This window comes from Mustela putorius, unplaced genomic scaffold (genome assembly GCF_011764305.1).
Source record: "Mustela putorius furo isolate JIRA1106 unplaced genomic scaffold, ASM1176430v1.1 tig00000873_pilon_pilon_pilon, whole genome shotgun sequence".
Classification (NCBI taxonomy): Eukaryota; Metazoa; Chordata; class Mammalia; order Carnivora; family Mustelidae; genus Mustela; species Mustela putorius.
Window position 1 is genome coordinate 3,882,954 of NW_025421504.1, and position 12,390 is coordinate 3,895,343.

General features: G+C 58.5%; 1 long non-coding RNA gene across 2 annotated transcripts; it reads left to right on the top strand.

Annotated features, from left to right (window-relative positions):
- Positions 1-227: 227 nt before the first annotated feature.
- Positions 228-11,510, top strand: LOC106005477. Of its 2 annotated transcripts, XR_006608322.1 has the most exons (4): positions 421-3,143; positions 4,412-6,489; positions 8,771-10,701; positions 11,137-11,510. It is a non-coding gene; the product is annotated as an uncharacterized LOC106005477 (long non-coding RNA). The 2 variants fall into 2 exon arrangements; XR_001178849.2 differs by lacking the exons at positions 421-3,143; positions 4,412-6,489 and adding an exon at positions 228-414.
- The last annotated feature ends 880 nt before the right edge of the window (positions 11,511-12,390 follow it).

Genomic DNA, 12,390 nt, shown 5'->3' on the forward strand with positions numbered 1-12,390 from the left:
ATCGCCCTCACGTAAAGCCACGCCAAACTCTGTCACTCTTCCTCGGGGTTCTCTGGAGGTGGCGGGAGGTGGTGGATCTCCTTATGTGAGGAGGCACCATCATTTCAACTTATGTTGGCCCAGGGCCCTGCCCGACCCCTTCTTCTGACCTCCCAAGGGGAGGAGAGCAGGGCTTGGAGATGCCGGGACGGACGGGCAGAGCACCCGGCTGGCAGGGCCCCAGCGGGGTGTGCCACAATCCTGCCACGAGCGCGGGAGCAGGAGCGCACACCCAGTTACCCCGACATCTTCCAAGGAGGGGACAGAGGAGGGCCCCCCTGTAAGAGCTGCTTCTCCTTCTCCCCACCCCAGCGTGTGAGTCAGAGGAAAACCGGAAAGGGAATATAAACCGCCCACACTCCGCGGGGTTTCATGGTGAGCGCAGTGGCAGACTGGGAGCGGGGAACTGGGAGCGGGGATCCGGGACGTCTCCGAGGACGGGGAGGCGGGAACCGACTTCAGGAGAGAGGGACACACTGCATGACGGGGGCCCGGCAGCTACCGAAACTCACCGACTGGTTTTTAAAACCGGAACCCTAACGTGGGTGTCCCGTGGGGGCTGGTCTCAGCGGGAGGGGGTTGGTTTCTGAGGTCTGGGGGGTCCCCGCCTGGCACTCCCTTCTTTCTCTCCCCTCCTGCTCATGGATCCTCCTGACTCTGCCTCCTCTTTCCTTGTCTCTGATCCAAACAGAGGGGCCCTCGGCCTTTCCAGAAGGGAGGGGGAGGGCTTCCTCTGCCAAGGAGGAGAAAGAGCTCTGCTGGCCCAGGACTGGTGGCCGCCCAGGCCAGACCAGAGGCTTTAATGAAGAGAAAACAATTCTCAGGGGGGAGAAGAGACTGTTCCCATTTTAATTTTTCCCTTTTGGCAGAAACTAACATTTCTGTTAAAAACAATGAAATCTCAGGGTGGAGCCTCCTCCCCTGAGCCCTCGGCACCCCTGGGAGGAAAGGTTTGTGGTCAGGGATGGGGCCGGAGGGCCTGGCTCCTGGGACAGCTGCCCTGCCGGGGCTGGGCCGGGCAGGCGGGCAGGGGGGCTGGGGAGGGTGGGCTGTCTGGACCAGTCCTTCCAGAGACAGGGGCTACTAGGCCCCACTCATGCCTGAGATTTCAGCCGACCTGGCCCTGTGGATGGCCACAGGGTGGCCTAGACCATGGTTTTCATTCCGTGAAGTCACTGCTCCCTCCCAGGGACTGGCCATGGTAAGCAAAGGTCCTGTGGTGACCTTGGGGAGAGGCAGTCTGGGCCCAAGCTCCCCCGCCGCCCCCAGGGAGCTGGGGGAAGGGGCACAGCCTTCTGCTGGGCTGGGAAGGAAACATTTCTCTTGAGTAGGCACCGCACACCCTGCTTGCTGCTTCTGGCACATCCAGGACTCCAGACCCAATCCTGGATGGCGAAGACACGTACACGTACATAACACAGCTCGCCGCTCTCTGGCCGCGTCCCCGGGACCTGGCTTGGCGCCCCCTCTCCCACAGACCACTGTGTGAGCTGTGTGAGCACCTACTGTATACCTCTCAACTCCCCCTTGCAAGGAACCCTTTAAACGTCTGGCCTGGGAAGTCCTGGGAGGCGGGACCACCTTGCGGGGTGGGAAGCACCCAGGCAGGTCAGGCCTCAGAGGGAACCCCGCCTTGAGCCCCTACACTCGCAGGTTTGCCAGAGGACCAGAGCTGAGAGGGCCAGTCGGCAGCAGGGAAAGCTCAGAGTAAAATCCATCAAATGAAAGATACTTCCAAAAATCAGGGGCCCACGAGTAACCTGGGGCTGGGGGCAGAAGCCCAGGGACTGAGGCCTCGAGGGAAACGGATTTAGCAACATGGAGACCATGGCTGGGAATGCAGGAGGTGAGGACTGCCGAGTTGGAAGTAAGTGGCCAAAGTGTCTAGAGCCTCCTGGAGAGGGGACTCGCCAGGGCACAGGCTCCTGTCCCAACAGGGTCTGAGGACCCAGAGCTCCGGGCTGCACAGGTCGTGGCGGGGAGGGGTCCCTCCTTCTTCTGTCACCCACTAGCCATTGCCCGGCTGTCCCTCTGCTGCTCCCTCACGTCTTGATGTTAAGTACCCAGAGGGCAGGACCTGCCAGTATCCTCCTCTTTGTGTGCCATGGATGGTGGAAGCTTCTGGAAAGTGGCTTTTGGAGGTTAGGGACACAGGATGTGCTCTGCCTTGTGACACACCGGACCCACATCACAGCCCTGACGGAGTCACCGAGAACCCGGCAGGACATTCATTGCCCAGCTGAGCTGAGGCCTTGAGAGACGCTGGCATTGTACAGTGGGGAAACAGGGAAACAGGCACAGAGAGCGGAATCACCGCCCGGTGAAGGGTAGAGAATCAGAAGAAAAATCCAGAGCTCTTGGCTTATGGGTCCCATTTTTTTGTGTGCATTACGCTGTTCTTTTGGATCAGGGGATAAATTGACAGACACACACACACACACACACACACAAATGCGCGCGCACACAGCCACGTGCCCGTTCCTACTGCAGACGGAGGGCAGAAGCCCCCAGAGGCTGAGGGTCCCCAGGCGCTCGGGCGTGGACTCGGGAAAGGGGGCACCGCCCGCACCCATGGGCTCCCCAGAAGCTGATTCTCTCACAGACATTGCTCTTTGTTTTCATCAGGGAAAATCCCAATTAAAATAATTACAGTTACAACAAAAAAGTCACAGAAGAGAGAGAAAAGGAGTTCAGCTGAATGCAAATACATTCAGAACGATGTTATGAACTCTGCTCACCCCCTCTAAAATTATCCATTAATGATTCCACTCTAATTACCCACCTTTGTATTGTTTTAGAGAGGAAGAGATTCATTCTCTTTGGAGCAGAATAGATACCCAGTAAAACGATGCCCGGTGTGCACTTCACGGGGGCCCACGACAGCCCTCCTTTTTGATAAAATCACGAGGAAGCCGGGATGGCTCTGCGGAGCTGAGAGCTTCCCCCCCCGAAAAACAAACACGAGCATGAATGATTGCTTTCCCTTGGGAAGATTTTCCTTCCCTTTATTAAAACAGGGTGATTTGCAAGCAAACCCTGGGACCTGTGTGCAGCGAGGCTCTGTCCCCTGTGCCACGGCTCTGCCCCTGTGCCGCTCGGGTCTGGTGAGTGTCTCCTGCCCATAGAATTAGCATCATTTTGCTTCTGGGGGTCACGGCAGCGGGGGGTGCTTAGTTCTCTTCAGGGACTACTGCTGGCCCTGGGTCCATGCTGAGCCATGGACCTTCAGGTCGCAGATGTTATTATGTCAAGAATAGGGCAAGGTCTTGGGCGCCTGGGTGGCTCAGTGGGTTAAGCCGCTGCCTTCGGCTCAGGTCATGATCTCAGGGTCCTGGGATCGAGTCCCGCATCGGGCTCTCTGCTCGGCAGGGAGTCTGCTTCCTCCTCTCTCTCTCTCTGCCTGCCTCTCTGCCTACTTGTGATCTCTCTCTGTCAAATAAATAAATAAAATCTTTAAAAAAAAAAAAAAGAATAGGGCAAGGTCATGGCCCAGGAGGCAACAAGTGAAGCAGAAGGATGTGCACCTGGGGTCAGGTGTGTCTGCCCATGTGTCTTTCCGGGGCAATTAGTCTGGATTCCCACTTCAGTCCTGTTTTGGATGCCTGCTCTGCCTCCAGTATTCAAATCCCCACTATTTGGACACTGAAACCCAACCCTTCCAGATTCCTTGCTTATCTACGGGGGTGTCTTCTGGCAGTCCCAGGGGAAGGGGCAGTATAGGTCATTTTCTCTACAGAACAGGCAGGAAATTTCTGTCCCGGGAGAGAGACTTGTCCAGCATCACTTAGCTGCAAGAAGTGGGTTGTCAAACACAGGTCCACAAAGCCCCAAAGTTCAAGATTTTCCTCCCTGCCAGGATGCCTCTCCCAGAGCCCATGGCGTGGTCTGGGAGGTCGGGGTGGGGTGGGTGAGGCACGTCTGAGACTCTGGCAATCCTGCAGCTGGAAGTTCAGGGGCTTGTCCCCAACAGATGCCAATGACAAAAGGTCCCAAAGGTCGGCCGTGAGGTCCTTGTCTTGGGAGGAGGGAGATGCAGAGAGAATTGATCCCAGCTGGGCATTCGTGGCTTCTAGGCTCATAATCTCCCTCCTTTTCTCACTGGGGTTTTACACTGGACAGTGCTCCAAAACCCGTAGTTCTCAGACCCATGACCCCACCCCTTAATCAGGGTCTCCTCCGTCCAGAGCACCGACCTTCATCCCTTGTCTGTTGGGCAAGCTCCTACACGTATGTCAAAACCCAGCTCCTGAGTTACCTTCGTTCATTCTCTCTCTTCCCTTGGGTGGCTTCTTGCTACCCTGAACATACCCTGGTGTTGTCCTTATCACTTACTGGTACTTTGACCGGCTCGCTGGCCTCCCTCTCCCCCCAGCTCCCCGGCTGCAGCCCGCCGTCGAAGGTACAGAGAGGTGTTGGACACGTCTGCACGCCTGATGTCTAGGAGAACCCGGCTCAGTGTGGGCTTAGCGGAACGGAAGCGCCTCTCCTTCCCCGCCCTGCTCTCCCTCAGTCCCTTCAGGGGCTCCAACTGGCCCTTTGATCCGCAGATGTGAGGGGACCCCCGTGGTTTGTTGAGGGACTTGCGTCTCTCCCCCACCTCTGCCGTCTCTGACCCCAAGAACCCCTCTCGCAGCCCGAGTCTCCCGGCCCGCTTCTCCGTTTCTTCACTCAAAGCTCTGGGTGTGAGAGAGGTAAAAACCCCAGAGGCGTTTTCTTGCTCTGTAGAAGGGATGTGTGCCAACCAAGTTGGCTGATAAGTGATTTTCTGCAAGTAGAATAATTGGACATGTGTTCCCATGGCAACGGAGCCCTTCCTGGAAACCGTTTGGAGGGGAGGCAGGAGGAGAGGGGCCGGCCCTGGCTGTGCTGGGCCCTGCGGAGCTCCTGTGCGGGGAGGAAGGGGGTCAGGAAGGGGAGCGCCTGCCGGCCACCCACTCCCCGAGAGCCGCCCTGCCTCGGGGGCCTGCCTCCCGCTGTCCTGTCCTGTTGCTCAGGCCGCGGAGATGCCTTCGTGCTGGAGCACCCCTGAGTGACGTTCGCGGGTGCTGGGATCTGTCATCTGCCGCTCTCTCCGTGATTTTCAACAACGTCATACTTTATAACGCATCCGGTGACAATGGACAGACTGCCTTCCTGAGCGCCGCCATGGGATTCTCTGAAAGTGACCTTTGAGGGTTTGTGATGTAAAAAATCCCATTTAACAGATGTGGGAAAGGAGGCTGACCCGGGATAAGTGGCTGGTGGCACAGAGAGGCAGAGGTGTGGCTGGATGCCAGGCAGGTGCGACCCCAACGCCCCTGAGCGCAAACGCTCTCCTTCCCCCATCAGGAGGGGTGGGGGCGGCGGGTGAGGGGAGAGAGGGGTGGGGAGAGAGAGAGAGACAGAGAGGGGTGAGCTTCCCTTCACCTCCCTCCTCCATACGGGGAATTCCAGGGACGCTCCCCTGCTGCGGAGGTGGGCAGAGGAGAGGCTGCTCCCCGGAAGGGGAGGTTCCTGGCTTCTGCCCATAATGAGATTCCTGGTGAGATTTTATCCGCGTGTGGCTCTCCGTCACCGCAGAGGCCCAGCCTCATAAAAGTGGTCACTGCACAAAGAAGAATCAAGCCCTTGCTTTGCACAGCTTGCCCTTGATCTGGGAAAAGCTCCCAAGTATATGGCTCAGCAGACACCATCATGTCTGTTCCAAAGTGTGTGTGTGTGTGTGTGTGTGTGCATGTGTGCATCTGGGAGAGCCCACGAAGCCCGGCGAGGGTCTCTCCGGAGGGCAACAGGGCCTGTACCCATTTTTGTTGTCATAATTATGTATTCAGTTTGTCGTTAGAAAAACAGTTAGGTATATTAGAGAAAAGCCAGAAAAGCCAGGAATCCACAACCTGCTTCTGAGAGTTCTTCACGCTTTAAAAAATGATTCGCAACCTACTGTGTGTTTGGCACTAAAATTTGCTTTCACTCTAGTATTTTTTTTTTAAGATTGTATTTATTTATTTATTTGTCAGAGAGAGAGAAAGCACAAGCAGGGGGAGCGGCGGGCCGAGACCGAGAGAAGCAGGCTCCCCTCTGAGCCAGGCGCCTGATCTAGGACCCTGGAATTACGACCAGAGCTGAAGGCAGCGGCTTAACCGACTGAGACACCCAGGCGCCCCTCACTCTATTTGTCTTGGAAAAATCATATTTTAGCTTTTGTTTTATAAGTAAATCATTTCTCTTTTCTTCCTTCTCTCCCTCCCTCCCTCCCTCGTTCCCGAGAGCGGGAGGTGAGCTGGAGGACAGCGGGAGAGAATCTGAAGCAGGCTCCTCGCTGAGTGCAGAGCCGGACCCCGGGACCAGGCCCCTGTCCCCTGTCCCAACCACCCTCTCCGTCCCACACAGCTCAGGCTGTTGCTTCCGACAGAAAACCTGACATCGGACCCTGCATGCTCTGCGATGCTCTTGAATGTGTTTCGTGCAGAGGTGCGTGAGTGAGGAGCCCGGTGGATACAGGGGGAGGGGAGGAGAGCCGCTGAATCTCCGGCTTCGACCCCAGCACGGATTGTAGAGGAGCGGTTCGGGCCGCAGTGAGAAACTCCAGTCACCCCGAAGTAGGGTGAAACAGTGAGGGGACAGTCCCTGCAGATGGCCTGGGACCCCACAAATTCTTCTCCTGGAAGGGACATCGAGGGGTGTCCTGGTCTCTGTTGTCCTGTGAGCCCCCTTCGCCACCTCCCGGGACCCTCCGGCAGGCACCATGGCCCAGCTGGCCCGGACGGTGTGATGGTTCTTCACCTTCAGTGCCCCTGTGGTGCTAAAGCGCCTGCTGGGGTGGGGGGGCGTCCTGATCGGGACTCACAGTGACCCCGTCCGAGGCCACTGACCGGGGCTGCCCAGTGCTGTAGGTACAACGAACATTTTCCGCGGGAAACCTCCAGAAGGGATGTTGACGCGCATGTGTCTACAGTTCATAGGGGATGCGGGAGAAGCGTGTGCATGTGCCCGTTCCATGCAAACCATTCTATTCAGGGTCTTCTGTACGGCGTGCTGTCGCAGGCCTGGGAATACACAGCCACACAACACAAGTCTTTGCCCTTCGGCAGCGCGTGGTGGGCTGGAGGTCGGGGCGTACACCATGAATAAACGACCCCCACGTCCGGTGACTGAAAACTGCATTGATCATTTTCTGGTTTTCTGTGGATTTGTGGGGCAGGTCTCCTCTGGGCAGGTCTGGCTGATCTGTACGGTGGCTGGGCCAGGGCACGGGGCAGCAGGGGGTGGTCTCACTCCCATTCTGGCGGGTGGCAGACTGGCTGGTCTTAGGGTCCAGGCTGAGATGACCCACGCAGGCTCCCGGCCTCCAGGAGGCAAGCCTGGGTCTCCCTCTGCCCAGGTCTCAGGGTTCCCAAGAGTGCACGCTCTTCCCCAGCCTGGGCTCTCCTCGCGGACGAGCCGGTCACACGGCTGCACTCGGAGTCGGCCACGGAGGGGCTACTCGAGAGCACAGATGCAGGCAGTCTCGAGCGAGTCGGGGCCGTTTTTACAACGATCTGACTCAGAAGGGCATGAAGAAGGAGCCTGTTTTGGCAGACGGCACAATAAAAGTAAAATTCTAACGGTCCGGGGCGCTGGGTGGCTCAGTCGTTAAGCCTCTGCCTTCGGTACAGGTCATGATCTAGGGGTCCTGGGATGGAGCCCCGCATCATCCGGCTCTCTGCTCAGTGGGAAGCCTGCTTCTCCCTCTGCCACTCCCCCTGCTTGTGTTTCCACTCTTGCTGTTTGTCTCTTTGTGTCAAATAAATAAATAAAATCTTTTTTAAAATTTCTAAAGGTCCACTATCATAATAATAAAAAAAAAAGTCCCACTTAACTCAGAGTTAAACCAGGGGCGGTCAGTGTGGGAATTAATCTTCTGGTAGGACCCACCTGTTTTTGGTTCAATCAGTCTCCAACTGGAGAGAACCTTTTGCACTCAAAGGGTTAATTACGGGCTTTTCCTGACCCTTCCCTCCCCCACCCCCACCAGGGGGCTTGGCTGCCTACGGATGAGGGCAGCTGTGCCCAGCGCTCCTCAAGGAGGTACACATGTAGTGGCGTTGGTCGGGGGGGACCAAGGGTATGTGACCAGATGTCTAGCAGGACCGGTTCACGGTTTCATGTGGTTTGCTGCTGACAGCTGCCTTCCAGCATCTTCCAGCGCATTGGAGGCCCGGTGGAGCAGTGGGTCGTTAGGTCCCCACCATGACTAAGAGTCCCGGGGACCGGGCATCCCGGTTGTCCTGCTCTCTGCGGATGCTGAACACAGAGGAGAACAAAGAGGGGGCAGGCGTGGGCGCAGCCCTGGCAGCTGGCTCCGAACGGGCCACTGACACGCTCATTCTGGCCATTCAGGGCTGGAGGGTCCCAGGGCGCTGGGCCGAGAGACACTGGCCCAAGGTGGGCAAGCGGCCATTCATCTTGGATCACATTGTTGTCTTAGGGTCCTCCCCCACCCCAAATCCCTTTCCCTGTCCCTTGCTGCACAGTGACCAAAGCCGGGTGGGTGATTTTCAGGGAGGCTGAGTGCTGGGGGTGGGGGTGCATCAGGGAGAAGGCGGGGGCAGCCTCTGCAAGGTCGGGGGGAGGCGTCTCATGCACCGGAAGAGATGCCCAGTCTCTCGGTTCTGGCCGCAGCCGGACAGGTCTCCTTGGGGGCCGGACAGGGACCTGTCAGCTCCTGATTTCCGAGCACGCTTCCCTCTCCTTTCTCCCGTGTCCTCCACAGGCCCACTCTGGCTCCGCCTGCACTCCAGCGAGTAGGGAACCGGCCAGATCGCCTGGAATCCAGCTGGGAATTGGAAAGAATCCTGATTCATCGGAGGGCCTGGGCTGCCAAGAAAATTCTCTTGAAGGCTTTCTTTTCTTCAGCGGCTGCTTCCCAGGGGTGAGGACTTATGCCTGCTTCTCGGCCAGTCGTCTGTGACGCAGAGACTGAGGGGCCCAGGAAGGAGGGGATGGGGTGAGCGCGGTCCCACGCGTGGGAGAGCACAGCGGGGTCACGGCCACGGCCACCAACAGTGCGGGGTAATCCGCGACGACACGCTCCGAGCCTCTCTCTGGCCAGGCTCTGGGTGGGCGGTCTCGCGCGCTCGTGCTTCCTTCATCCCACGTCAGCCTCGGGGCCATCTGCCAATGCCCCCCTCTGGCCGAGGAGGAAGCCGAGGCGGCCTGACTGGTCTCCGATTCCAGTCCCATTCCTTCAAGGGACTGCTTCTTGGCCCAGGGTCTGTCCTGGACGCCAGCGAGGCCGGCCAGCCTCACAGAGCACGGAGGGTGGCACGGGGCATCCCCGGGGCACTCCCGGGCGGGCTGCTGGGCTGGAGGACCGCCGGGGCGTCGGGAGAGGAGGGCGGGGAACGGGTCGGTGCTGCTCATCTGGGCTCAGGCTGGGGCTCTGGATCGAGCCAGCTTCAACGGTGGTGTCACGTCCTGAAAACGCAACCTCCGGCTCACAGCCCCGGGTCCCATCTGGACCCCTCAGTCCCGTCTGGACCCTTCTCTCTCTGCCCTTGTGCCGCTGGGTGCAAGCTCTGGGCTTGCTCTCAGGCCTTCCGCTGGCGCTGGTCCCCTGGCCCGACTCCAGAAAGCCACAAAGGCCATGCAGCCTTCTCTCTCCTTTCTGCCTTCAGAGGCTGTGAGTCACGGGTTTGTATTTTTAGCAACACATAGGAATCTGCTGCATGAAAAAGAATTGGAGGGGACACTTGCACCATGAACGTAACAAAGGCAATTAATCTGGATCCTACATGCAAGGCTGGACCCAGCATGTAGGGTCGTTCCTCGATCCAGGGAAGAAAAGGGAAAGATGGTCGGGTGTGTTCCGGGGACGCGGGCTGCCCCCGGACGGAGGCACACCAGGGACAGAGTACCCGACAGATGAAGACATCCCGGCAGAGGGAGGCACCCCAGAGATGGAGACACGGTGGGGTCGGAGGCACCTGGGGCTAGATCTCCCATAGGACTTCCCCGGGACAGCAAAGCAGAGCTGCCTGCCCAGATGGGCCGCTCTCACGGCCTGGAGCCCTGGGCGTTGTGGACGCAGGCCGGGCTCAGGGCTCACCTCTACCACCTGGAGAGGTCAAAGCCTGTGGGTTCTTTTCCCATCGAGTCCTCCGCCCCCAGGCAAGCCGCGTGCCCTCCTGGGAGTCCCGCCCACTCCAAGGACAAGCTTCTCCCTCGTGACCACCCCGTGCTGGAGAGATGCTGAGTCCCTACCGCTCTTGGGAAAAACTGCAACTTCTGACCCTGGCTTCCAAGATCGTCTTCAGTCGGTTTCTGATACCCTCCAATCTTATCACACACACCACGTATCAAGCATGAATGGGCGACTCCGCTTCAGTGTCTGTGGGTTTTTGGTTTTGTTTTTTGCCACGACCATCCTTAAGGACCCTTCCGGGAGGCAGTCTTATCCAGAAAGCGTCCCAATGTAGAAGTTACAAAGTACCTGTTTTGGGTCTGCCCTGACTGTGGCCCCTTGGACGGTTGCTCTAACATTTCTGGGCCTCAGTTTCCTGCAGTGTCATTTGACAATGTCGTGGATGGACGGAGCATGACCCCATCAAGGAAGGGTGAAGCCAGGCGGTACAGGCTTGCCGAGAGGACAGAGTCAACCAAAAGGCGGGAAGGCTTTCTCATAAATTAAGGAAGGGGATGCAGGTGAGTGCCTGGTTATTCTGTCCCCCAGGGACTTGGCTGCCTGGACCCTGGACAGGGCCGGCTTCCTGGGACAAGCTTGTCACTCACAGGAGATCAGCTCGCTTTGCTCCAGGGGCTGGAGCCGTGCGGAGGCGTTGGGCCCTTGTATGCCCTGGGTCATCGGTTTGGGGTGATTCACCCCTTCTGGATGCCTCATACTCTCGGGAAGCCCGTGGATGACCCCGGGGCCCCACCACACACGCGGCTTTGAGCTGAGATGCCTGTCACAGGCGGCAGCAGCATCTGGGCCCGGAGTGTGCTCCAGACCCAAGCCGGAACCCCGCAGCCTCTCCCCAAGGAGCAGACCACCAGGAGGGGGCTGGCGGTGATCCCGGAGACCCTCCCGGTTACCCCAAAGCCACCAAGTGAGAGTCTATTCACTCTGTCACCCAACAGCATCGCGTGTTGCAGGAGACGTCCCGCTTGCCTGATGCCCGGCAGGGCCTGACCTTGGACCTAACCCGACGAGATGATGAGGCAAGAGCCAAGGGCCGGTCGTTCCGGCTGGCTTCCTCCAACCCAATGCACACCATGGTCGAGGTGGTGCGGAGTAAGGACTGCAGGCTGTCCCAGGCCACCTTCCCTGGCATCCTGCCAGCCGTCACCCCGGTGGTCGACAAAGCCACTGGCCTCTGTCTGGCGTGCGTCTCCGCGTCAGCACAGCCGTCCCGGACCCGGGCCAGGCCTCTCGGTCTCCTGAACCTGATCGCACAATGGTTCTCCTGCTATTGCCCGCATTAAACAAAAAAAAAAAAAGTGTATCTATAGCATAACAACCTTGAGTACGTTCTTGAGAAAGTCAATGCCCTCCTGAGCCCTCTGCCCAACTCAAGGGTCTCCTCCTGGGCCCCTCCCCTCCCTGCCTCTCTGCGGCACCCAACCTCTCCTGCTCGCCCGCTTGCCTGTTCTCAGCTGGCTTCTATCTAATCAAGTGAGAGGCCGTGGAGTTAGCTTCTCCCTGGCTCCCTGGCACACCCTCGAGCACCCCGATCTTCCCGCCGGCTGCCTGTCTCCCTCTACGCCCCCGCCAGCCTGGGTTCTGGGGACACTCCTCCTTTGGCCAGGACCCCAGCTGCTTCCATCCGTCCTGCGACCCCTCTTGTGGCACGCTTCGGCCACTTGCCGGCCTCTGGGCCACGACCCGAGCACTCCCGGCCCCTTCCCCCAACTTCAGGAAACCGGCCATCCCTTGACAGGTGCCACGAACTGGCTTTTTTAAAGAAAATTATTACTTTAAAAGCAATATCAGAAAGGGGTGTCTGGGCTGTGGGATGGTGGACCACGGGCTCTTTTCCTCTTTCTACTTGTTATTAAAGAAAGTGAATCCTGTTTCTGACATTCTGGGGGGCCAGCATTCAGCCAACCCGTTCTGAGGAGGCTGGCCCCCCAACCAGACACTCCTCCATCCCACGAGGACGTCATCCTGCACCTGGATGGGCTCCCCAGGGGCAGGTGCTGCCCCGGATATGACCACGGGGCTTCTTGAGGACACGCGTCTTTGCCCTCCTGGTGGCCCCCATGGGGACAGAGAGACGACGTGTGTGAGCGCCTGCTGTACACAGTGGGCTGGGCTGGGTGTGGGCCAATTCTCAGCCCGCAAACTGTCCTCAGCCCTGCGACAGCCCTGGACCAGACCTCGGGGAGGTGCCC